Source organism: Ambystoma mexicanum, chromosome 1p, assembly GCF_040938575.1.
Source record: "Ambystoma mexicanum isolate Mex_15411 chromosome 1p, UKY_AmexF1_1, whole genome shotgun sequence".
In the NCBI taxonomy this organism is placed as follows: domain Eukaryota; kingdom Metazoa; phylum Chordata; class Amphibia; order Caudata; family Ambystomatidae; genus Ambystoma; species Ambystoma mexicanum.
The window spans coordinates 1,283,097,524-1,283,125,458 of NC_090921.1; positions in this window are offsets into that span (position 1 = coordinate 1,283,097,524).

Here is a 27,935-nt window from a genome sequence, read left to right on the forward strand (position 1 = left end):
TCTGTTACATTTTCAATAAATGGCCTTTTAGGTAAAGGGGCCATGCGGGACTGAATCCCTAACATCGTTTTTTCTGTAGCCAATTGAGTTGAAAGTGGGAGAATCCTTTTGTTTCCATGTAAAAACCATGTCCATCATTGTGTGTTGTTGCTCATTTGTCATGTGACACCATCTGATTAAGAGGTCTCTGGGTCTTTGAAAGCTTATAGAGCTTCCATCTTTTCTGTCACTCTCTGGCCGGCCTGTTGAGGCTAAATACCTCGGGGTCATCTCTGACGTCTCTAATAAGTCACACTACCAGCTGCACCTCCTCAGAGGTATTCTTCCTTCCCTCTCCTTCCCCCAGAAATTCACTGTCTCCAGAGCTCTGGTTCTCTCTAGGCTGGACTGCTGCAACAGCCTCTTTTTAAATCTGCCCGCTTCTACTCTCCGCCCTCTGCAACTCATCCAAAACAGGACTGCAAGATTTGTCCTTGGCCTCAAGCCTAGGGATCTTAACTCTCCAGGACTGAAATCTCTGCACTGGCTCCCAGTGGCTGCGAGGATTACGTTCAAAACCCTCTGCATTGTCCACAAGGCTTTCTGCGGCCTGGGGCCTCAATACCTTCAACTCTCTCTTCCTAAATATCTTCCTTCTCGAGCTCTCCGTTCATCCGCCTCAAACTCCCTCAGGGTGACTCGCTTCTCCAAGCAGCGAGTTGGTGGTAGATCTCTATCTTCGGCTGGGGCCTCCCTCTGGAACAGCCTCCCTGCCTCTCTGAAACTTGAGGAGAACCATCTCTGGTACCGGAAGCACCCCAAAACCTGTCTCTTTGCTTCTGCTTTTTCTCCTCCTCTCCCCTGCTGACTTCCTGGCTGATACTGAAACTGCACTATTTACCTGGCCACCCTGTGATCTCGGGCCCAGGTCCCCTCCCCTGCCAGACGCACTCCTGCACTGCTTTCCTGGCAACCCCTGCACTTGGTGACTGTTTTTCTGTATCCCTACAGTCCCACTACCCGCACCTGACACCTGATGTCTGCACGTACCCTTGCACTTGCCATCGGCTGGCCGTACTTTTACTTTGTCATTTATTTTATTACCCCATGTACTGCACTGTCCCCTCCCCTTTACCCCATCGCACGTTCCTCCTGCCCCTTCCCATGCACTTGCGCAATCTGAATGACACCTGGCCTAGTAGGATCGTTGTCTGTCTTCCCTCTGTTCCCCCTCCCTTGCCTCGTCGCGCCTTGAAACACTTGTGTATAGGCGCGTTATAAATGCCATATCATATCATATCACATCTTAGCATATTTTCAGTTAGTTCAATAAAAGGTATCAAAACTTGGATTTTGTTTAACTTTCCAAGCAATACTAGATAATGCTTGCAGCTGTGAACTCACCTGGATATAAAGAAATTCAACTTTCAAATAGTGTGTTTTCCCAAAATAAAGTATATTTATTCATGAAGTCATTTTAAAATTGCATGAATAAATATCCATTACTTTCACTTGAAAGCAAATGCTGCTTCAAGTCAATTGTGGGGTCAGTACTCAGAGTCAGGCCTTATATGGACCAGTTCTTCATGCTAATTACAATGTTGCAGAGTAAATGTGCTGCTGGCACAGCACACTTTGACCTATTCTTAGATTATGTGGATAAGGCCACTTAACCCCTTTTTTGCTGATCTTAAACGAGGGCCCTACACTCACCCTATTTGACTCCTGTGCGGTGTACTTTCTCTGGTCCAGGGTCTGCCACCAGGAGTTCCAGGATGATTCCATCCTGACTCTTGACTTTCCTGGTGTGAGTTCCCTGGTTCTGACCACTTTGTTTCATCAACATTCCTTCCTGCTCGGCCACCGTGCTTTTATTTGAGCCAGACCATGTATGCTCAAATACATGTGTCAATAGACAACGGCTTTGCTTCCACTGCCATGCTAAAGACTCCTGATAATATGAGCACTGTAATTTGCAGCAGAGCACCCCCTAACTGCAGGAAGACAATATGCAGCCACTTTAATTCAGCCGTTCTATGTGATATGGTCGCTGCAAAAATCCAGCCGCAAAAAAGGCTGATTTCTTTGAAATATTGTGTTTTGCACTTTATATGCAGGGGGAGACCCCCACAACCCTCATACTACCTATACAATAAATAATTACCCTAACCCACCCCCCACATATATATGCATGAAAATGCAAACATTAGTTTTTTAAATTCAGCCTTTTTTACCACTATTTTTTTCACGGCAACCACATCATTTGATAAGAATTCGAATTGGTTAACATCTCTTTGTAATTCGGCAAAGCAGAGAGTAACACCTGCTCTTTGGTGCCCCCTGCCAGTACCCTAGACAGCTGCCTAGTTTGCATACTGCTTGCACCGGCCCTGCGTACAAAAAGAAAGACGCCAAGAACCAAGGTGATGGCTCTCAGCTCGAAGAGGTTTTTGTGCAGCAGCTTCTCTTGTTTGTCCCAGTGTCTGCCAACAGAAGGGTTGGTCAGGAGTGTCTCACATCCAAACAGAGCGGTAGCGTTCTTCATTCTGGGCCGATGCAAGGTTGTTGGCGCCCCCAGGTGGAAAGGTCAATTTCCTTCCCCTCTACATCCTCACCACTGCATGCCTTTCTCCAAATTAGTCTTGCCTCTTCACATACATGCATTGCCCCGCAGACTCCAATATTCCAGCTCAGAAATGGACTGGGCACAGAATGGGCAGCAGTACTGCGAGTTTCCCTTGCACACAGAAAAGGCACAGGCAGTGCACTTAGAGAATTGCTCAAGTGGTGACTGATAGGTGTTTTTTTCCAAATTAGTACCCAGCGAGGGACAATCACATTGTTACAATCAATCTGATTGGCCCTTGCCAGGGCTTTAGCCGACTAGGAATCCCTCTCCCAATGTTCCTTCCCTTTGTGTCCCCAGTGGGGTTGTGGCAGCCCCTCAGCCAATGAGGAGGCTCGGAATGGGGTAATCCCCGCTCCGAGCCACCACACTGCTGGGGGCTGCCATCCTCCCCCTGCTGGGGAGTGAGCTAAGTGTTTTCCTTTTCCCTCCCCCTCCTACCCCCTGCCAAATCCTAACAATCCCCTCCCCGCCCTCCCAATCCCACTCACCTTATTTTTGGTCCATTTCGGGAAGGAACGCGCTGGGAACATTTCTGTCCCCAGCGCATCCGCTCCCGATCCGCCAAAGACCACCATGTAAAGGAAGAAGGGACTACACGTAGTGCCTTCTCTCCTTTCCATGGTGGCCATTTTGTTTGATACCTTTTTTCAATTTGTTTTCAATGCCCGCCATGGAAAGGGAGAAGGCACTACTCGCTTTGCTCAGGCCTGTAATTATGGGCCCCGGGGCTTTACCGGACTCGGTAATGCTCTGCATCTTGGGGCTTATTGGTTAATTAGAATGAGAAAATTCAGCAAATAAGTTAAACTCGTTATATGTGATCTTACCAACCACAATTACAGAGTGGTAAATTTCGTTGTGGTCCCCCCCCCAAGCCCCATGTTTTTTACCCTTATAACGCCACCCCAACCCCATCCCGACCCATTTTAACCCCTTTTCCCCCACTACCCTTTATTTATTTAATTAATGCTTGCAGTGTTTTTCGGTGTTATGGTCCACTCTGAAATGTACCTTTCTGTAATGTTTTAGATATATTGACTGGATACGTTAAACTCCCTCTGGGGCTTTCGCGGGTGGTTGGTTGTCCTGAAAAATATATTCAAACAATGAGTAGCAAATGGTTCATATCATCACAAACAAATCGCCCAAAAATAGAGCAAAACGACTTGGAAGTTACAATGACTCCTGCAGCGGACACAATAATCCAGATGATGGCAGGTCTCTAACAGCACACACACAAGAACAGTGTGCAACAACATTTCATTACGAGTGGGCCTGAAGAAAACCACAATGCCTGTCACAATGTCGCGTTGGAAAATCAAGGGGGCTGCCCCACAGTACACGCCTTCACAGGTCCCTCCTTCATGCTGGTTGTGCCCACGGAATTTCACGGGACCTACCATTGGTACACAGCAGACCCGTGATTGCCATCAGATGGAACAAACCTAATGCAGAATGCTGTCATGATTTAAAGAGAATTAAACACCAGTGCACTTTGGATCGCCGATATCCCGACCACGTATCCCATATTTGCCGATTTACATACATGCGTGAAACAGGACAGCTATGAGTGATATGTGCTTGTGCTGTGTTGCTCATTATATGTATGTATTGTAATGTAATTAAAAATCATGTTTTTAATAGGAGAGGTCCAAGCAATCTGCGAGAGCTAACACTTTTGGGGGTGTTTTTTTTGGGAGGGGTTAAGGAGATAAACTGTTTGTATTTGGTTTCTGTGAAGTATTTGTAAGTTCTATAAAATGTTAATAAAATAAATAAAAAAGATCTAGCACTCAGGTTCACTTTTCTGCTTCTCCCATTCGCTTCAGGTGTTATGACGCAATTCATTCACCGGTAAAAGTGCATCAAAAGACCAAACAAGACTCTGCACAATAAATAAATAATGATCGGTAAAATAAGGAAACAGATAATGGGAGCGGGCAGCACTCATGTATCCCCTTTGCATGTGTATTAATTGTTATTGTTTATGATATATAAGTAATGTGCAGCGCTTGAAAGCCTAAGCTTTAATATAAAGATAATGAGATAAAAGAAATAATGTGGTTAGAGACTTGTGCTGCAGATATAAACGTGCCAGTTTTCACTAGGTCTAAGGAATCTAAGATGGCGATCTCTGGCTATTCAGCGTAATAACTATGATGATCAATTAAACGTGTGGACTGCTGATGCAGGTCTGCTGACCTGAAGCCCAATGATATGGCTCCATTCCTCTCCAACAAGTGCACGATGGCCAGTTTGTTCCATCACTGAGGTTGGTTAACTTGTTTAGTCGCTGCTCTGAAAATTGTCTACGCTCCAGAGAGCATTTCTTGTGGGCTCGGTTGTGGGAATTTTGCTTATACTTCTTTTTTCTCAGGGGATTTGAAGAGTATCGGGTTTTATTTTAACTTCTGCTTCTTCTATAGCATTTGTCGTACCAGCCCTTTTCTCTCATTTCCAGCTTCTAAACTTCTTATCTCCTCTCTTGCATTCTCCCGTCTTGATGACTGCTCTGCTTTTCTGCTCGGATTCCTGCTTCGCGCCTTACCCCTATCCGCTCAGTCTTCAACAGGGGCGTTGCTAGGGGGGGGGCTAAGGAGGCTATAGCCCCTGATCTTTTGGTTGTAGCCCCGGATAGAATCTCAACAGCTACAACCAAAAGTCTAGCTAGCCCCAGTCCCAACAGTTCTGACATCAGCTTAGCCCCGGGTCTTTTCCAGACCTAGCAACTCCCCTGGTCTTCAAATATGTTGTCTGCCTTCTTCTCTCACTCTCTGACCACTCTTCTAGCATTCCTTTATTTTCCATGTGCCTTCTCTCCTTTGACTCACTTTCTATTTCACTTCCTTGGTGTTGTCTATAAATGTGTCCAGGTTCTCGCTCCGCTGTGCCTAGCAGTCTTGATCTCTCTGTTTCTCCCCTGTCGTCCCGATCACTTCATCTCCTTACTGCCCGTAAACCTTCTCGTGCTCAGTCTCATTTCCACTCTTTCTCTCTCCTCGCTCTTAGCCATTGGAACTCTCTTCCTTTATTTATTCGATCATCACCCTCTTTTCGCGTCTTCTGTTCTCCTCTTAAATCATATCTTACTTCGTCTCTTTCGGACTTATACATTTTTCTGTGCACCTTGCCTTTTAATTGTCCTTTACATTTGTTTCTTATATCGCATGTCTTTTTCATTGTGCAGAACTTTGGCGAAAGCTCTGTATAAAGCTCAAAGGATCACAAACAGAAACAATTTAAAGTGGAGCTTCATGGCTGCCATCTAAGGAGAGCTGCAGAATCCACAATCCCGGGTAATGCAAAATGATGGAGGTTGTCATGTTTACCAGGATTGTTTTCCTTGGGTAGTTTAGAATGGAGTAACTTCTTCCCTGAAACTGCAAAAGCACATAACATTAAAATTATTTCACATACATGTGATTTGTGTGTACTCATCTGCCCATAGTCCTGTTGGACACTCATCAAATTAAAGGGGTCATTATGAGTTGGGCAGATTTTTTGTGTGGAATTCTGCCCTCAGCGATTGCTGCTTCCGCTGGTGCTATTTCAAAGAATCCATCCCATGGAATACCACTGACAGTATTTGACACAACCCTGAACTTGACGGATGGTAAACCCAGATATTGGGCAGATGCCGCTAGATTTAACGCTACCACCAAACTTGTAATGTCCTCTAAGTCTACTTGTTTACCGTTGGACCATGACATGGCGCCACAGATATTCCCTTCTGAAAACTCTGCTCTACGAGGTGTGGCAAACCAGACACAGGAGACGGACAAGAGGACTTGCTTTTCAGCAAAGGAAGAAACGCTTTGTCTTTCCCTGGCTCTAAAATGATGCTTTTCCTTCTCTTCTAAGAAAAGAACCAACTAGTTGCTCGTCAGGATGTCTCCCAAACATTCCGTCCACCATCCAAACCGACTCTAATCTATCGTCTGCCCCCACCACTAATGAAAGGATCAACATATACCTCACCTCGGTAAAACGAATCCCGCTTTTACTGGCTTGTGGTGGCTGGTTTCGGACCTCCAGTCAATTGTGTGCTTGGTTCTCTCCCTCGCTCTCTATCTCTCGCTCTCTATCTCTCGCTCTCTCTCTCTCTCTCTCGCTCTCTATCTCTCGCTCTCTATCTCTCAATCTCTATCTCTCTCCCACTGTCAGGCCTCAGCCTGCTGCCACAGTACACACGTGTGTCCCCTGTCTGTCACAACATGCTTTGTGAATTAGTCTTTGGTTCCTTGCTTCACCTGGGAATGTCTTTTACCCCAGTTTGGGATTGTGGTATTCTGATGAGTCGGGACTAGCTCCCTTGTTCACCCCTGATGGGTGTCTCATCCCCTTGTAGGTTATGGTTTGCTTTGCCACTCCTGGGCTTTCTTGCTCTTCAGCCCCGTTTAACTTGTCACCTCTTTCCCACTTTGCGTGCGATGCCTCGATTTTCCAACTTGGATAGGCTAGAAGGCTTCTCAGCGGTAATACCCAAATTGATCGTTTACAAACCAGCGTATGGTAAATCGGGTTAAATTTGGCCAGTATCATTCGATCATTTGTAAATGATCAGTTTGAGTAATCACTACCAAACATGGGGAGCGGGGGTTCTGGGGCTGTTCCTGGCTCCCCATTTTTGCTAGTCATGGCTTTTGGGCGTAGCAGGGTGTCCCCCGCTTCTGGGGGTTTGGAGGCAGGGGATGGGAAGAAAAAAATAAAAATAAAATAAAGGCAGACCCTGCAGTGTCGGATCCAACCCGTGTAGGAGGGACGAATCCGACACTGCAGGGTTAAAAGATGAACGGACAGTGAAAAGGTAAGTAGGGGTTGGGTGGCAGTGTTTCGTGGATTTTTGGCTTTCAGGCCATCAGGGTTTTGTAATGAATTCACCCCCTCTTGGGGTATCTCGTTGATTAGCCGGTTGTGGGCTACCTGGCCTCTTAGGCCTTTTGGGTTTTGCAGTGCAATCACCCCCTCGTGGGTACCTCGTTGTTCAGCCCGTTGTGGGCTATCTGGCCTCTTAGGCTGTATGGGTTTTGTAGTGTGCTCACCCCCACATGGGGTACCTCGTTGCTCAGGGCCTATTTGGCCTCTCACATCGTCTGGCTTTTGTAGTGTGTTCACCCCTTTGGTGGGGTATCTAATTTTTCAGCCCCTTGTGGGCTATCTGGCCTCTCTGGCTGCATGGGTTTTGTAGGGTTTTCACGCCCTCGTGGGGTATCACTCTGCTCAGCCCTTCATGGGCTATCTGGCCTCTTAGGTCGTCATGATTTTGTAGTGTGTTCACCCCCTTGTGGGGTATCCCGGTGCCTCACCGCCCTCCTCCCGCTCCACTCTGTTAGCCGCGTAGCTGGTTCTCTGTGGTGTTGGTCATGGGTGGAGGTTGCTTCTCCGTTCACTGCAGAACTGTGACTCTGACTTCTTTGTGGTCGGGTCTCCCATTTCGGTTCCTCCTGCCTGCGACCGACAGGACTTCAGTGTCACTCCTGCTGGACAATGTTGTGTCACGTCGCCGGAAGCTCTTTTTTTGTCTCTTGGCAGTGCAGCACTCCTCAGGCTTTCCACCGTCCTGGACTTGACAGAGTTCCGGAGGCCTCTCGTTTCCTCCACCCACCACACCACCTGCATGTTCCTGCATCCAGGCTCTTCCTGACAGGGGGACATCCCTTCATCTGAACTTCAGCACAGGTTTGTCTCTCGCCCTCAGGCCAGTTCATCCCCTTACTGTAGGGGTCACAGGTCCTTTATAATCCTCCCCAAATTGATAGGAAAAGGCTCAATTGGTTCTGCTCCTTATGCAGAGATGTTACTAAGGCTGGATCTGAAACCAAACCATCCATCTTTAAAAGGGCCGGTGCCCTATTGTGTTGCTCAATTCTCATATAACCAAAAAACACTTGTGCATCTGTGATGCAGGGAGGTGTAGAGAAACCTTTACTTGGTGCTTCCGTGTCCCCAAAGGAGAATCACCCCCAGTGGAATCCCACTTGCCCTCTCCCTTTGGGGTTAAGCATAGCGGGCTCACCTCCCTAGTCCCAAAAGGGTGGCTCCCCCTTGAGGACAAGGGACGGATTCTCTGGATTTGTCACAACGGTCTATCTGAGATTTCTCAACAGTGTGATAAGCCGCTTGCAATATGACCAAGCAAGAGGTTACTGCCCTTAAATCACTAAAATAATAACTATTTGACCACAGCCAACCCAAACCGAAGAAGCTATGTAATTAATACGTCTGGACACCACAAACCCTCTTTTTAATATTCTGCCTATGACACATAAACACCTTTTACAGCCACCAGGGTGGTTAAGAGTTTCCCTATTTGGCTGAGTGTTAGAACCTTAAGGGAAATACATAGATATGTTATGTTATGATGATTTCGACCACACACTGCTGCCATTTGCATGGTCTCCAGGCGCTCACGTGGCTGTGTAAGTAAGTGGGTGGGGTTGGTCAGTGAGGGAAGAGGGATGGGATAGAGGTTGGGCTCTTCTGTTGCTGCTTGCAGAACCAGTGGAAACTGGCATCTCTGAGTGACATCTTTCTGAGTGTGCTTTGTTGTGTGCACTGGAGTCTACAGGGGGTAGCGCCCAGTGGCTGGGTCGTTTGTTGTTTGGAACCGTTTATTTTTTTTACATTATTTTTATTTTATATTGATTTGGTTGATGGAAAAAAATTAATAAACTAGTTATCAACCTTTGAATAATTCCACAATAATACTACATATACAATTAGAATGAGAGGAACATTATACCTTGACAATCCCTTCTATGTATAAAAGAAAACAACCATTATACACAACCATTATATACAATTGATGCTAACATTACTAAAATAAAGTTGACAATCACTGGCAATAAGGAAATGCAAAAAGGAAAGGAAGTATTACCATCAATTAATTAATAACTCTGTGTTTCACAACTGGGGTAAGAATATTAAAAATTCGAAGAATTTCTAAAAATAAAAGGCACAGTAAAAATCAAGCCAATTTCAAAGACAAGACAAATCTAACAATTGCGATTCTTATTATGTTGCAAGTCGTTTGAAACAGCTGGGTCCACATTACCTCATTAGTTAGAATTCTTAGTTCACCAAAATGCACCTTGAAATACAGTACACGTTTGTCAATTAGATTAGGACATTCTGTCATTAGTGCATTACAGTTTCTGTTTGATCAGGATTATGACAGAAACTACAAAGGTTTTCCTATTTTGTTATTACTCTTCGTCTCGCCATCAGGTCCCTGGTGGGACTTAGGGTTAGTCGCAATCGCAAATGCTCTGTTCTGTACATTGGGCTGGGGAATTTTACTAAATAACTTTCAGGGACTCCACATTGTTTTTAGTCCATAAGGATTAGCATTGAAGGTGGCAAGTTCCTTACACTGTTCCCGAGTGGCATTCCAGTCTCTTTGCCAGATCTTTTGTTCTGCTCGTGCAGGGTTGTTTATCAACAGTTCATCGGCAACATCCGCAGATTCCAGAAGTTTCTTAGTCAGTTGCTTCCCTTTGATTGCAAAATGAAGTTCCGACGAGACCAGAAAAGAGGATAAAATGGCTAGCAATGATCCAGGCTTTGATTCGCTTATGCATTTCCCATGTAGGCAACACACTTTCCAGGCATACATCCCAAATAAAGATAGCAAACCCAAGCCTGATGACACACATTGACTGAGATTGGGGAAGCTTTAGTACACACTTCCACAAAAAGCCTTTAAGTTTCGCTCAGAAATGTTTTCATTTTAAAGGCGTAGTCTCTGCTCCGCACAGGACAGTTGGTACAACCTTTTGCTTATATAAGGTCATTACCGCCGAATAGGAGAATTTTCCATACCTGATGTGTATAATTCAGGCTTGCAATGTTGCGTGAAGCATTTTCCTTTTAAGTTCCATGTAATATGGATCCTCAGCAGCATGGTTATTTATGTTCAATCCTAAATAGTGGTACCCGTTAACTACCTCCAGGCTGGTACCGAGCAGAGACCATTGCTGTTGTTTTTTGCCAGTTTGTTCCCTGGGATTACATTGCAATACCTTAGTTTTCTCAGTGTTTATTGTTAAGTGATTATCCTTGGTGTAATGTTCCAACTCAGTTAAAAGATTCTGTAGGCCTTTGGGGGTCCTGGATAAAAGGACCAGATAAAACAGCCATGGGACTGGGTACGGTCAGAGTTTGGGTGGGTCCGATGGAATATCATGAAATATTACACCTATTTCTGCTATAAAGAAATTAAAAAGAGCAGAAGCCAGGATGCAACCCTGTTTTAGCCCACGGGAGGTGCTTATGGGTTGCCATAAATTGCCATCCAGGGAGAGGTGAATTTGGACGGTGGTGTCAACATGCAACTGGGCAATAAGGCTCATAATAGGTGGTGGACATGCGGCCTTATAAACAAAACCCAAAAAAGTGGGAACCTCAACAATCAATGGTACCTTGAGGTAGAAACATATAATAATATACAGAAAATGGTACCAGGAGGTGAGGAAACACTATAGAAGGAGGTCAAGTGGATGCATAAGTCAAATTATCATTTTCATTTTATTTAGAATTATATAAAACACAATATTAGAAACCATTTAGTTCATTGTAAAAAACATTTTGCTACTCAGACATTCAAAAACATTCATTCAAATTATTTGCACATCTAAAAGTTATATATAAGTACTAAAGTGCCACAAGAAATGTCATTTATTTCATTGGTACATTTCTTTTCATTATGAACATAATAATTCAGAAAAACGTAAATAACAAAATTATTAATCATAGTTAATTCCAGAAAAATATATCAGTTCATTCCAGAAAAATATATCGACTATTGGTGCCTTAACAAATCGTTCTTCTTTACGAAAAAGCTTCCCAGTTGGTAAATAGTTTCGACTTGACAGATTGTGTGTGTCTTCAGCAGGATTGGATGAACATTTAACAGATATTTCTAAAAACAAACAAACATACGGTTGATAAATATATTTTGTTTAAAATTGCATACCATAATTACCCCTCTCTGTGTTTCCTCTCAAAAACATTATATACAACATCGGAATATAAAGCATCTATATGGCTTTAACTCCAAGGTAGACATCTCTTTTATCCACCATTTTGTTAACATAATGGAATAAATCTAACCAATTATGAACGAAACTCTTTACTGACCTAATCAGTCTGGTTTCATTTTGAACCTCTACAATCTTAGATTCATAAAAAATTCTAAGATTCAAAACCACAACTTGAAAAGAAACAAAACGTTCCTATAATCTTAATAGTCTACACTTTCTAATTAGTGCTGAAACAACCCACTCCCGTCACACCAAACGGCCCTCCTACAGTCAACATCAGATTACAGTTTCTAGATTAGCAAAGTCCTTCCTACCTGCAAAACCCCATTTGGTTCGCCCAGTGGCTTGAGTTCCAGCAGCCTCTGGTCAAGGTCTGATACTGGATTTCCTAAAGAAATAGGAAACAATTATTGCTATATTGGAAATATAAAAGCGTTCAATGAACAATTTTCTAAAACAGGGCGGGTGCGTGTTCGATACCTTCTTTCAAGAAGAGTGTCTTCCATGCTAAAGTCAGTCCGTTGTTATACCGTTCCCCTTTCTTAACAATGTCAATTTGCCCACGATGTGAGCACTAATTAGAAGCACTAATTAGAAAGTGTAGACTATTAAGATTATAGGAACGTTTTGTTTCTTTTCAAGTTGTGGTTTTGAATCTTAGAATTTTTTATGAATCTAAGATTGTAGAGGTTCAAAATGAAACCAGACTGATTAGGTCAGTAAAGAGTTTCGTTCACAATTGGTTAGATTTATTCCATTATGTTAACAAAATGGTGGATAAAAGAGATGTCTACCTTGGAGTTAAAGCCATATAGATGCTTTATATTCCGATGTTGTATATAATGTTTTTGAGAGGAAACACTGAGAGAGGGGTGATTATGGTATGCAATTTTAAACAAAATATATTTATCAACCGTATGTTTGTTTGTTTTTAGAAATATCTGTTAAATGTTCATCCAATCCTGATGAAGACACACACAATCTGTCAAGTCGAAACTATTTACCAACTGGGAAGCTTTTTCGTAAAGAAGAACGATTTGTTAAGGCACCAATAGTCGATATATTTTTCTGGAATTAACTGATATATTTTTCTGGAATGAACTATGATTAATAATTTTATTTACGTTTTTCTGAATTATTATGTTCATAATGAAAAGAAATGTACCAATGAAATAAATGACATTTCTTATGGCACTTTTGTACTTATATATAACTTTTAGATGTGCAAATAATTTGAATGAATGTTTTTGAATGTCTGAGTAGCAAAATGTTTTTTACAATGAACTAAATGGTTTCTAATATTGTGTTTTATATAATTCTAAATAAAATGAAAATGATAATTTGACTTATGCATCCACTTGCCCTCCTTCTATAGTGTTTCCTCACCTCCTGGTACCATTTTCTGTATATTAGGACATGCGGCCTTAGACATTTTATCAATTAGTAAGTCTCTTGATAATGAATCAAAGGACGACATAAAGTCTACAAATGCCATGTAGATTGTTTGATTCCTTTGTAGACCATGTGCTTTTATAGCACTCATAACAATAAGATTAACAGATGTACCTAAGCCATGAATGAAGCCCGTTTGGAATGGATCCCGTAAATTGCAACCGGTCATTCAAATGTTAAACTCTCCCAAGATGAGCTGCCCAAACAACTTAATGGGAGCATCCAAGAGTGCAATGGGTCAATAGTTACTGGGCAGAAGTCGCTCTCCTTTTTTGAACAATGGAATTACTATTGACTTGGCCTATGAAGGTGGAATAAGTTGGGTCGCGATTATGATTTTGAATACGGTATACAGTATTTAAGCCCACTGGTTAGGATGTGTTTTGAGCATTAGGTTGCTTAGTCCATCCAAACCTGGCGCTCTGGATGAGCTTAATTTTGCGATGTCCTGATATCCTCTAGATCAAAGTCAATGGAGAATGGCAAATTTGCATACGTTTTGATAGGTATTCATTCATAAGGGAACAGAGTAGTAATCATTCCAGGCAGATTCAGAAACTGCATTTATCTGTAAGGGGATTTGTTTATTGTGAGTTGCTTCATGCAAGAGTCTCCAGACATGACCCGAATGTTTCGTGGCAAGAGTCTGCAACATAAGTTCCACCTCTTTCTGATTCAGGGTTGCTTTATGACTGGCAAGCCAATTCTTATACTGTGTGCAGAGTGGTCTTATTGCTCCTGCTCTGCGCTCAGGGTATAAGGATGCTGCCTGCCTTTTAGCCTTACGATAGGCTGTTTTCCGTTCTTGCAAGGGCACGTCATGAGCATGTTTATGCTTGGGCCTAACTTTGTTGGCGATGAATGACTGTTCTTCAAATATCTGTAGGGCAGCAATGTAATGACCTCTTTCTTGAGTAATGTTCTCACTGAGTTTGTATGAATGATCCTCAATGCACATGTGTAGGGACTCTAGTTGTTTGCTTGTCCAGTAGAAGCGATTTCTACCACCAGTGACTCGCAGGTTACCAATGTATCTCTCATGCGACAAGGAGGCTAAATGGGCCGTCTCCGTGTCAAAGAAACTAGCTCATGATTGCTATGTTCTTGGGAAATTACTTGAAAGTAGTCCGCTGTTGCGAATAGGGAGCAGTCAATAAATATGTAATCGATAGTGGCTTCCTGCTTCATATGCCTCCAGGTGGGTTTCGGGGGGATGTCACCTGTTAGAGACCCATTAACCATGATTAATGAGTATTCCTTTATGAGGTTATTCTATCGGTTAACTAAAGAGGATAGCAAGGTTCTCTTTTTGGAGAAACAATGCACATTCAATTCGCCAGCCAAGATGGTATTAGTTACCATCGTTTCAACTGCAATGCAGAGGCTTGTCTAGTTGCAATGAGGAGGCCGGTCATAGACCTTCCTTAGGCTTGGGTCATCCCTGCGTCAGTGTTCTCTAACGAGCCGCTCGATTTCTATCCTCCTTTTCTCCTTCTTTATTTGCAATTGCCTTTCCAGCTCTTCTTCTGATTTCCTCCTTGCTATGTCTTCTAGCTCTCTGTTTTCTTCTCTCCTTTTCCTCTTTCTCTCGTGCTTCTGTTCGTTCCTTTCTTTTCACAATCTTTCACTTTCCCCCTTCTCTTCCCTTTCCCTTCTATGCACTTCCTCCATTATCTCAGCCCATTCTTTAGCTTCCTCCTCTGCCTCTTGGCTACTCGGCAATTCCTTCTCCACGTGCCCTGTCTCGCTTACTGTTTTCCCGTCCAGTTTGAGCAATATCTGTACGCCTATCCATTCATTCGGTACTACCAATTCTTGGCCTTCACTAAGCCCTGTTTTCCCCAAGTCATTCTCCTTTAAATTCACTTGCATCTCCCTGCGCTCCCTACATTCGCTGCTACTGTCTCGCGCTATTCGACTAGCTTGTTTTGCACCATCTGGTGCGCTTTCGACACTATTCGCTGAAGGTGCGAAAGTACGATTGGTGTATCACGCTGCTGCTTTTAATCCCTTCATGGGATAAAATCCCTTGCTTTTTGTTGCTGTGTCTCCGTCAGCTGTTTGAGGAGGAGGAGGGGAAGAGGGAGCAGAAGGCTGTTCGCCCCGCGTTACCCATTGGCTCAGCATACAATGCCTTCAAACCGAGTCCCCTTCCTTGTCCTGAAACATTTTCCATAACTCTAATATGGCCAATCGTTTGCTCAGTCTATTTCCCTTGTAAACTGCCTGCAAATAAGTGATCATTTGTTACTGCACACATTTGGAAACATTTCCAGCTTTGGGCCATGGCTTTGCCAACTTGCCCTCTGTGTTGCGAGTTCATTCCGTGCTGTACTTGAGTATTTTGTCTTGATACTGTGAGAGGGACTTGCACAAATGCTGAAGAGGTGTATCCCTCATTTTCGTCACCTTATGTAACACTAGATCAATACTTACTCACCACCAAAAGCACTGCCGTGTCCACGCACCGCCCCTCTTGTATCTTTCCTGCCCTGAAGGCTGAAATCACAATTGTACTCATAAACTCCCTTTTCTAAAGCGTTGTGTTATAGAAATGCACCTCTGCGAGGTAAATCAGGAAACCACCTTCGACGATATAAGGTAGCTTCTTCCGCTAACCAGTATACCCAGGTAAACCATTAAATAATCATCCATGAACTGAGCTAGATTTCCTAACTCGCAGGGAAACCATAATCATCCATGAACCAAGCTGAACTGCCTATCTCACAGGGAAGCCATTATATCCCCCTCATTCTCCTTGATATATCCTCTGCTTTTGACAGAGTCAACCATGCCATCCTGCTCAATTGTCTCCGGACAACCTTGGTATTACTGATCAGGCCCTGGCCTGGTTGACCTTCATTCTCACCGACTGCCCCTCTCGGGTCCAACTGGGGTCTTTCCTCTCTTCAATCTCTCTCCCTACTTGTGTTGTTCCCCAGGGGCCTAACCTCTCTTCCTGGTTCTTCAACCACTACCTGGCACCTCTTGCCCACTGCATCGCTACTTTCTGCTCCAATTCTCAATGTTATGCGGAGGACACTCAGCTCTCTTTCAGGCTCCCCTCAGCCACCTCTGCTTCTTCTCTCATACCAGACTGTCTGGCCGCAATTCAGGAATGGTGTGCCACCAATGATCTCTGCCTTAATGCCAGTAATACTGAGATCCTCCTCATTGGAACACCCGCTCCCTCCTTTCCTCTCTCTCTCTGGCTGCCCACTCTTGGCCATCTTCCTACTCCTTCCTGTGAGGCTAAGAACTTTGGTGTCATCTTCGATTCCACCCTCTCCTTCCCTCCTCACATCTCTGACATCTCTAAGAAGTCATACTATGAGCTGCATCTCCTCAGAGGTATTCTGCCTTTCCTCGCCTTCCCTCAGAAGCTCACTGTCTCCAGAGCTCTGGTCCTCTCTAGGCTGGACTTATACAACAACCTCTTTCTTAATCTTCCTGCCTCTACTCTTCAACCTTTACAACTTATCCAGAACAGGACTGTGAGTCTTGCCCTTGTCCTCAAGCCCAGGGATCAAATCTCTTCACTGGCTCCTACTGGCTCCAAGGATCAGCTTCAAGACCCTCTGCATTGTCCACAAGGCTTTCTGGGGCCTGGGACTGCTCTACCTCCAACTTTCTCTTCCAAAACATCTTCCTTATCGAGCTCTCTGCTCATCCACATCCAACTCTGAGGGTCAGACACTTCTCCAAGCACAGAATTGGGGGTAGATCTATCTCCTCGGCTGGGGCCTCCCTCTGGAACAGCCTCCCTGCCTCTCTCAAACTTGAGCAGAACCACCTCCGGTTCTGGAAGCAACTCAAGACCTTCCTTTTCACTTCCACTTTCTCTCTTCGTCTCGCCTGCTGAAGCACCCAACTGCTCCGTGCACTGGTCACTTGGTCACCCTGTGAACTGTGGCCCAGGCACCTGCATGTCCAATTGCCCTTGAACTGCCTCCCAGCTCCCCAGCACTTAAGGGTCTGTATCTGCAACCCTACAGTCCATTCTCTCTGCACTTATGAGCCACCCGCTGGCTGCACTTGTGAGTTAACAGCACTTCCCCCATCCCCTCCCCTGTGGCACTTCTACCCTTCCCTCTTCCCCACACTTGCGTGACATGAAGACACAAGGCCTAGTAGCTTCGTTATTTTGTCCTTCCTTGTTTCCCACTCCTTGTCTTGTCACGCCTAGAAACACTTGTGTACAGGCGCGTTATAAATGCCATATATCATATCATATATTTTGTTCTCTTTTTTTCAAAGTAGTTTTTTGACTGTCTTTTTTGACTGTCTAAGCTGACCACCCAAACTGACCGCCTAACAAACAGGTATCCTTACATCAAACAAAAGCTTTACCAAAAGCAGCAAGCGGACCTTCCCTCCCCACATTTGCCATCCGCTGGGGTCTCTCAGACACAAACTCTCCCACAACCTGCCACTCTGCCATCCATTGTGATAGGCGCCCCATGAGAAGCGGGCAGGAATTTTCCTCAAAAGGCGTCTCCTGTCGACCTCTTCTAAGCATGCGTCATCCCGGCCCACTTAAAGCCCTGGTGGTGGATTATAATCCAATCCGTCACTTTCGGATTTCAATTGAATATTATAGTGCAATTTAGAAAAGTGTCGTTGCTCTAAGCAAGGACCCTTTTCCTATTTTGCATGGACCTTATAATCCGACTCTCGGTCTTCAACTACTGAATTTATAACGGGAAAATAAAACGGACAAGATGCATTACAAATCCAGGTTCCATCCCAGAAACCTATCATACATTTACATTGGTCAGTTTGGGTTAGGCTACATATGGAGCTATAAGGGTTAGTTCTACTGTTGGATAGCCATCTTTAGTGGCTCCTCCTAAGACCACCTCTATTAGTGTAAATCTACAATGTTGCAGGGTCGCAGAGAGACCATTGGCCCTTGCAACAAACTATATCCCCGCATGAAAGGTGAATCTGGATTGGGCTGAATGTGTCTTCCCATCCCTGGAACCCTGAGCAGTTACCAGACTGAGCGTACCCTTTCTAGGCAACGGGAATGAACATGGAGGTGCAAAGTATTCCCTAATGTTGCCATCTCTGATCGTCTAAGCCTGGGAGAGTGCATTCAGTTGGCAGTTCGTGGGTAACACTTGTAGCTTTTCCTCTCTGGTTCGATGGGAACAGTACTCTATATCTACCTTTGTTGAATGGGCATTGTCCTGTTCAGCTGGGTCACATGTGTTGAGACTACGAAATGGAGATGTCTTGCTTGCAATTATGAGGATTTTAGACTGATTTTCTTTCCTCGGGTGGCTCATTGTCTTGGTAACTGGAACTTTCCTGTCTCCACTTGTCCTTGGCTGGGTGCATTGTTTCTGCTTGCCTCTGGCTGCAGTGATCAAGCCAGCCTATCCATGTACCCGAAGCCTGTCCCTGCTCTTTCACTCTCATTTCACAGATCTGTAGCTTCCATCCCATTCCCTATGGCTTCTCTTCATTCGTGGCAGTCAAGCATGTGCAAGCTAAATAAATGAACTCTTTGCATCTTGTGTTTTCAGCTTTGGCGAAGAATATGAATATAAAAAAATATGTATGTTTGTCCGTCCTCTACCTACGTGGGTCACAAGCATGTGCTTTGTGCCTATATGCAACAAACTAGTGCATGCTCATGCAACTTCATGAATGGATGAATATGTATGTATGTCAGTGATGATGTCATTAGTCTTTGGTTTTGCGGTTAGTCGACTTGCTTGATCGATGTCAATTCCATATCGTCCAAAGCATCGACTGGGTATGGTCTGAATGGATGTCTAAGCAAATAACATTGCTCACACCTGCGATCAGGGGCGTTGCTAGGGGGGGGGCTAAGGGGGCTATAGCCCCTGATCTTTTGGTTGTAGCCCCGGATAGAATCTCAGGAGCTACAACCAAAAGACTAGCTAGCCCCCAGTCCCAACAGTTCGGACATAGGCTTAGCCCCGGGTCTTTTCCAGACCTAGCAACTCCCCTGCCTGCGATACATCAAGGATCGCAGTGATGGGCCTAAGAGCGTCGTTTCCCTGCCTTTGTGGAGAGTCATGTGGCGGCATGAGTGTTTGATTTGACACCCCCCACCATCTAAGCTTTGCTATGGCTGCTGCAGCCACACATGAATAAAACCGCTGCACATCATCAGTGCACTGCTCAAAATAAAGTGAAAGTAACAAAAGGTGTAACTGCCAGGCCCGCGTGAGGCAGTGCTGGAGATGCTGAGGAAGGGTGGCCCAGGACATCTTGCACAAACGGGACCCTCCACCAGGGTGGTTTTCTCAAGAGTTTCAGTAAGTGCAGTACTGGAGAGAGGCATAAGTGGTAAAAAGGTTGGGGATACGAAAGGATGCATTGCCAGAGTTGGGAGGGACAGGTCACTCATCCAACCCCCATCCCCCAGCCCTCTCTTACGCAGTAGTGACTGTGCCTATACCCCATTGGCTGTTTCAAGTTTTCCGGTTCCTGTCTACTTTTGAAGTTTCCATTACTATATAAAATGCTTCTGTTTACAATCCTGGAGTTTATAAAAGCCCAGCATTTATCTGTGCCAGAATTTCCTCCCAAGCAGCCGGTGCCTCAAAAAGAGCGGTGGCACCGGGAAAGAGTCAATCACATGTCAAAATATCTATCTGAAAGGTTGGTAATGCTAGGGCACGCTCCTGTCAGGGGCACTTCTAAAAGATGAGCTTTGCTGGCCCAGGGAAGAGTAATGCCAGTGCTTTAAGTGGGATGCGAAATCGAGGGGTGGAGGTGCTGACAAGAGGATGTGACCTGAAATGTTGGGCGTGGCCTAAATACCGGCATTAGCGTCTAAAGGTGGCACCACCTGACCCAAACAATACACCATGTCATGAGACCCTGCACGTGAACTTTGGGGCTCTCAATGTGGCCTCAAATGGCATTGTATGAATTCAGTCAGCATAATGTACATTAATTTCTTTGTGGATTGATGGGAAGTTTTATCATGAGTGCTTTTTTTGTAGGCACGTTTTTGGGTTACACAGCAAGTCTTACTATCACTAGTGTTTATGTATGCAAAATCAACCTCAGAGAGCGGAAATTCTAAGGCGCCCTATGAAATGGCATAATAGCACAGATCTCTGCAACAAGTACTCAACTCACTGAGCTATCTTAACTATGGGGACATCGCTGGTGTAGCGAGGGGGGCCTGTAGCCCCTGTGGTGTGATCGACCCCACTTCCTAATTTACAGGGGAGCCCCCTCTCAGCCCCCACTCTGACTTTTCTAAAGTCATGGCTGAGCTTCAGCGGTCATGAAATAAACCCTCCCCATTAACAAAGTCTCCCTGGGAGAATGTATTATGAAACAGAATCTCTCCCTGTGAAATATATTCGCCCCATGACAAGAAATGCATTTCTGCACATTGTAAATCCTCCACCACCTGGATTTTTTTAACAGTGCCAATACATTTCTAGGTTGGGTGTTTCAAAAGTCCAGTCAGGAAAAAAAGGTCTATGTTGTAAAATATGTTTGAGCCTCCCCCTTGAACAGGAGACTTTGTAACAGAATAAACTCTCCCCCCTTGACGTGGGAGAATCTGTACCAGAATAAACCCTACCCCTTGAAGGGGGGGGGCTCTATATCAAAATAAACTCTCCCGTTTGAAGGGGGACTCTGTATCAGAATACACTACTCTCCCCCTTGAAGTGCAAGTCTCTAGCAGAAAAAACTCTTCTCCTTTGAAGGGGAGACTCCGTAGCAGAATAAACTCAGAATAAACTCACCCCGTAGATGGGGGAAATTGGATCAGAATTAACTCTCCCTCTTGAAGTGGGAGTTCCTGGCAAAATAAACTCTCCCCTTTGAAGGGGAGACTCCATAGCAGAATAAACTCTCGCTTTGAAGGGGAGACGTGATATTAAGATAACCTCTATCTCTTTAAGGTGAGACTCTGTATCAGAATAAACTCCCCTCCTTTGAAGGAGAGACACTGTATGAGAATAAGCTCCCCCCCTTCAAGTGGAAGTCTCGAGCAGAATAAACTCTTCTCCTTTGAAGGGGAGACTCCATAGCAGAATAAACTACCCCCTAGATGGGGGTGACTGGATCTGAATTAACTCTCCCCCTTGAAGAGGGAGTCTCTATCAGAAAAAACTCTCCCTTTGAAGGGGAGACTCTATATTAAGATAACCTCTATCCCTTTAAGAGGAGACTCTGTATCAGAATAAACTCCCTTCCTTTTAAGGAGGGGCTCTATCAGAATAAACATTCCCCCTTGAAGTGGAAGTCTAGCAGAATAAACTCTTCTCCTATGAAGGGCAGATGCCGAAGCGTGAATAAACTCTTGCATTAGATAGGGGAGACTGTATCTAAATTAACTCTCCCCCTTGAAGCGGGACTGTGTATCAGAATAAACTGTTCTCCTTTGAAGGGGTGACTCCGCAGCAGAATAAAGTTTCAGTGGGAGAATTCATTTGGGCTTACTGCACAAAACACCCAGACTCGCTTGTAGTGGAAAAGGTTGCTTTAATGTGACAGGCGAAAGCTCACAAATAACACTACCCTGGCCCCTGACCGTACAGACTAACAAAATCTGTTTTTAACAATTTACCAAACAAATTAATAATTAAACACTTTCAATTCCCCCAACAATTAAATAATTAAATCAGTTCCACTTCCTCCCTACCTATCCCTTGGTCCCTACCGTCTCCTTACCATCTTCTCAAGGCTTCCCGCTTTCTCCCCGGGGCCATGCCCCTCCATCTTCAATACCTGTTCCCCCGGGGTAGCCCGTTTGTGCAAACAGCACCACCCCCATCATTTCCCGCGCTATTCCCCCATTGTGCTACACTCCCCCCTCATCCAAAGGGGCGATGCCCCCGGCCTCCAACACTTCAGACCCACTCCACTCCCCTCTACACCAAACTCCTCCTTCCTATGACCTGCTGCCAGGCTAACCTGTCACATCAGCAACAAAACCTTACAACATAACTTCCCCAACTAATGCTGCAGCCTGTCACACGAAAACTACCAGTCCCCAGGCCCTTATAACCCCCTGCCAAAAACCTGGAAACCCTGCTGCGGGGGAAAATGAACAACTCCAAATAGCAACCCTCCTCTACTAGCAGTTCACCCCTTACAATGCCCTAATAAAGGGGGGGCGGGCGGGTACAAACGCTCATCTTAACCGCTGCCTGCTCTCGAACCTTCCCTGCCCTCCTTAAATGTCCCAACGGAGCTCTATGTGCAGGCCAGCTCGCTGGCATGTGCAGCGCCCTAAACAACCCAGGGGGAAACGCTTTGCATTCCCCCCGGTTCCCCCCTTTGGGCTTACTGCACAAAACACCCAGACTCGCTTGTAGTGGAAAAGGTTGCTTTAATGTGACAGGCCAAAGCTCACAAATAACGCTAACCTGGCCCCTGGCCTTACAGACTAACACAATCTGTTTTTAACAACTTGCCAAACAAATTAATAATTAAACACTTTCAATTCCCCCAACAATTAAATAATTAAATCAGTTCCACTTCCTCCCTACCTATCCCTTGGTCCCTACCGTCTCCTTACCATCTTCTCAAGGCTTCCCGCTTTCTCCCCGGGGCCATGCCCCTCCATCTTCAATACCTGTTCCCCTGGGGTAGCCCGTTTGTGCAAATAGCACCACCCCCATCATTTCCCGCGCTATTCCGCCATTGTGCTTCATTCCCCCCTTTTCCAAAGTGGCCATGCCCTCGGCTACAGAAAAATCCTCCACTGAGGCGTTCTTTCTGCCCCACCCCTCGTAACTTACCCCTCCTTCCAATTTGGTTTATTTTATGGACTGCCCACTTTGCCCCTTAATTCACTAACTATTCCCATAAAATGATAGATGCCCTCCATCCTCTGAAAAAGCAATCCTCACACAGATGTGTCCTTGAGCACCAGCGCTCGTGCCCCCCACAGCCCCAACAACTACCGGTAAAACTTCCTCCTAGACATTCCCGCTGCCCCTTCAAATACCATTGCCTTGCAGCCCTGCTCGGTGACAACTTTGACCAACCACTTTACCTTGAGCTAGTTCCCTGTTATTTCTATAGCAAAGCTACTCCTCATTAATTTTCTAAGCCATACCTCCTGCGTGTACTATAAATTCCTCCAAAACCCCATGACACTCCCTTCCCGCCGCCAACATGGGCAGCAAATAGACCCCCCTAAAACCGTAACTCCCTAAAACACAATTATGGCAGCGTCCTCAGTTGCGTCCAAACAATCCGATCTCCCTCCCCACATACCCCGCCCCAATAACCGTTCGCTGGCCGCAATTCCATGTCCACTGCAAATCCCCTCTCCTTCAAGCCCCCATTTGCAAAAGAAAATAGATACGAGTCTCTCTTCTCCATTAACAAACCACCCCCCTTGTTCCTGCCCTCGTTCCCAATCTGCACCCAGTTCCCAGAAATCTCCACTTATATCCCCAGAACTTCCCTCATTCCCACGCCCACCCATCTTCCCCCTTCCTCTACTAGTCCCCCCTACAACTCCCGGCCTATGCCTTGCGCCAACTTCCTTCAGGCCACAAACCCCACCTCTGCTCACTGTCCCACTTCCTCAAAACCCTCCTCGTGACCCCCTAATACCTTTGTTGCTAGCTCTGCAGACCCTAACTTAACTCTTAAAAACCTCCCTTCATTTACCCCAATCTGTCTCCCCCGAAACAACCGATCCTGACCTGACCACCTCCTTACTCCCACTACAGAAACACCCCCCGCCCCTTTCCTAACTGGCCCACCTATAATTCACACCTTTTCTCTTCTAAACAATGCACCTACCCCCACTTAGACCCCTTATCTCCTCTATCCTATTACCCTCCTGTTCACACTTGCACCCCACCCTCCATCACCTTCCTACTATTGTACCGTGTTGTCCCCCCTCACCAGGGGCCCACTTGCACCCCTGTCCATGCAGGCCCTTCTCCTCATTCCTCCTCTCTGCCACTGCACCAGGGGCCAAACCTGCGCCCCCGTCCATGCAGTCCAATCCATATAACGTACTCTTCCGGCACCTTGCATCCCTCACACCATGTTTTCCCCCTGCACCAGGGGCCATTGTGCACCCCTGTCCATGCAGTCACATCTCATCACTTCCCCCCGACCACACCAGGGGCGCTCCCGCACCCCTGTCCATGCAGTCATCTCACCTCATTGCCCCCACTGCCCCAAGGGCCAAAAAAGTCAAGTTCCTCCCGTGCTGTGCGTACTGGATTCCCACCCTAGCAGGTGCCCTGCCTCCTGCCCATCACGCAAACCGGGTCTAGTACCGTACGCGCAAAGTTGCGATATCCTCTTAACCTCTGTGAGTCTCGTCGTATTGACTCTGTGCCGCTATAACCCTCTCATGTCCCTCAAAGCTTGCTCACCTTGTCATGCGGCAAGCGTGAGTGCTTCGCCACCATCTTCCACAAACTCCAATGATGGCCATCACCCCCTATCAGTTTTCCAGTTACACCCCCCCCCGACCTTCCCCCATCCTATCTAAACACCTTCCTCCTTACCCCCCTCCTACTCCTTTCGGATTGCCCCCAAAACCTTTCCCCAACCTTTGCGCCCCACCACCCTTTCTGATAAACTGCAGCCCCACCTACAGAAACCCCCCCTTTAACTAGCATTCAGACGTTCCCCCACCTTCTTGCCCCGCTCCTCGCTCTTTCCCTCTGTCCCCTGCCTGAAAACACTGCATAATTGGATGCCGACCCGCACTCCTGCTGCACTCGTGTTTAAATTTGCACATCATCCTCGTGCAGCCTTCTTTATTGAAAGCCCAACATGCTGCTGAGGGCTGACCTCGGTCTCCTCCCCCTGCCCTTTCCGGGGCAGGGCGACCAAGAAAGAGCCGGTAAGGCACAGGTAAGCCACTTGCCGTGTGTACCGTTGGAGCTGGCCTCGTCAGTGCCATCCACTGCAGCCAGAGGTCAATATCTCACCCCAGACCGCCTAGCTGCCCCTGCCATCCTCGCCCTAAATTCCTCATCATACCACACCCACGCGAAACCCCCAAAACTCGTGAATGCCTTCCTAATCACTTCCATGTACTTCAACAGAGCCACACATCTCTCTGGAAATTTCTCACAATAGACACTCGCATAGACGATAAAAGCCGATGTCCAACTCTCGATCGTCACCGGTACCTTTGGACGCAAGGCCAGCTCCCTCTCCTCTTCCTTAGAACCCTCTTTGGCTCTCACCTCCCTATGTAGAAGCTTGAAAACGTCCACAAATTCCCCTGCCCATATCTTATCCTTTGTTGTTGTCATCAAATGTGCTCCCAGGGGTTTCGTAATGCCCATGTAGGGCAGCTTTTTCTCCTTGCCCTTTCCCTCTGCATCTTTCTCTTTTGTAACCTGTACCTCAAGTGCCAGGGGCTCAATCACCCTGTCTGCACCTCCACCGAAGAAATCTCCTTCTCCCCGACCAAGGCTCCCATAGCCTGCATGCCAATCTCTCTCCTCCCCCTTGCAACCCTGTCCCTTCCCTTCTTGGCCCCAACCTTGTGTGCCCCCTCTGCCATGCCGCTGACCAGTCCCCTTCCCACTCACCTCTTTCTGCCCTGCCATCGCCCGTCTGCAGCCTGGCCTCCACTCCAATGCTGCTCATCTCCTTCCTTACTGGGCTCTTGCTGCGGGGACAAAACATGTCAACAGTCTCACCCTGCCAGTTATCCCCCCGACCTCTTGCCCCCAAGCTCCCTTGCTCCTGTCTTTCCCCTTCCCATCTTAGGCCCATTCTCGCCCTCCCTCTCCTCCTTACCGCACTGTACCCTTCATCCTCCCACTGCCCCACGTATTCTTCCAACCCTTCATCATCACCCATGTAATACCATTGCTATTGCAAGCACATGCTCGGGCCGGGCAGATCCTCCTCTTGCGAGCCCGGGGCGTCCGCCCCGCCACTCTGTCGTCGGCATCTTCTCGGCAGGGCCGCAGAAACCCCTTCCTGGTCCTCTTCTCTCAGGCGAGCGGTTCTCTCCTCCACCCTGTGGTTTTCCTGGCTAGGGGCCATGCTGTGCCCTCTAGACTCTCCTCTCCAATTTAGTGTAGGGGCCGTTCTTAAACCCTCTCCATATTCCGCCTCTGAAATAGCAGGGGCCGCACTGTGCCCTCCGCCCGCAATCCTCCTAGCGGGGGGGGCTGTTCTGGGCCCCTCCCTTTCCTCCTCCCACCTGGACTCTTTTGCAGGTATTTACCCACCTACCCATCTGCCCTGTCACCCTTCTCTGCCCCGTCACCCTCACCTTCACCCCCATCCGCCCTGCACCTATTTGCAAACTCCTAACGTCCCCTTCCTCCACCTGGTCTTTGTCCCCAGAATCCCTTCCTGACCCTTCTCCTACCTCCACTCCACCCCTGGACGCTCTCCTGTCAATCTCCCGCCTCATCTTCCTCCCCCTCGACTCCCAGACCTCCCATCTACCTGCCACGGGGCTAGATGCCACCACCGCTGCGAGAGCCCCATCTGCCGCTGCACTCCGTTGCGGCCTTTCACCCCCAGCCAACCTCTCACTCGTAACCTCCCCCACAGTCCCCTCAAGCTGGGCTTTGGATGCCCTGCTAATGATCTCCAAAGCTTCCTTCAGCGCCTTGGCATCCACCAATCCCTTCCTCTTGGCCCCTTGCCCCACCATGGCGCCCAGTAATCCTCTAACTGGGTTGAAATATATATTCTCTGCAGTTCCTGCCCTACAAATATGCAGCGGCACCTCCTCCACTTGTGCCCAGCCCTGCCGAGCCAAACTTGACAGCACAGCCCCCGAGCCACTTAGACCCAAAGCGCAGCCAAAACAGGGGAAGAAAAGCCTCCTGTTGGAGCCATGCAATTCCCGTGCCACTGGACCTAAAAAATGTTGACCCTAAATAAATATACCAATGCCTGCTGAAAATAAAACCACTGGCTGCCCTCAGGCTAACCCTATCCAACTATATAACAGATTGTATGTTACTTTCCTTCCTTTCCCTATATTCCACTTTTTGTGTCTTTTTTTTTTTTTATAACCCTACCTAACTATGAAATTTACCAATGACCCCCTGCACACCCGCCCGCAGTTCTAAAACTGTGCAGGCTGGTGCGAGACAAATACTGCTCCTACAAACCTGCGTGCATGTACCTTTAAGGGCTCTACACTGCCCCCTGGTGGCCATGGTACATCACGGTGCTCACTTACAGAAACCCCCAGATGCCCGCCCGCAGCCAACAACCAGCCGGCTCCCTGCCCGAAATTCCCACTGCACCAATATTGTCCTCTGCCCCCTCCAAGCCGCTACCACCAGGCACCTGACGCCCCCAAAGACCACGTGAAGGGAAACGGTACCGCAAACACGCCACTCGAGCGTCGCCGAGTAGATGTCTGCCTGCGGCCACCCAAACGTGCATAGCCCTGACAGGAGCCCCAACGCCCCCACTGGAGCCCACCGCCCGCTAACCAGGAGCAGTATGCCGCGGGCCTACCTAACACTGCGGTAAGAGGGGGTACCTTATCTATGGTACCCCCGGCTATTTTATGAATAAAGTAAAATAAACAACATTAACCTGCTATTCTACCTGGCCGCCCACCACCAGCTAACGGCTATGCCCAAACTCCTCACCTCTGCCAAAATCCCATTAGCAGGTCCAAAACACAGGGAAGGCGCGGGAGCAGGCGACCAGGACAAACGCTTGTCCTAACCGCCGCCTGCTCTCGAACCTTCCCTGCCCCCCTTAAATACCCTGACGGCGCTCTATGCGCAGGCCTGTGCAGCGCCCAAAACAACCCCGGGGGGAAACGCTTTGCGTTCCCCCCAGGCCTCCCTTCTGAAATGAATTCTCTAGGTGAGGAGTGTGTGCGCGAACAAATCTATTTCGCA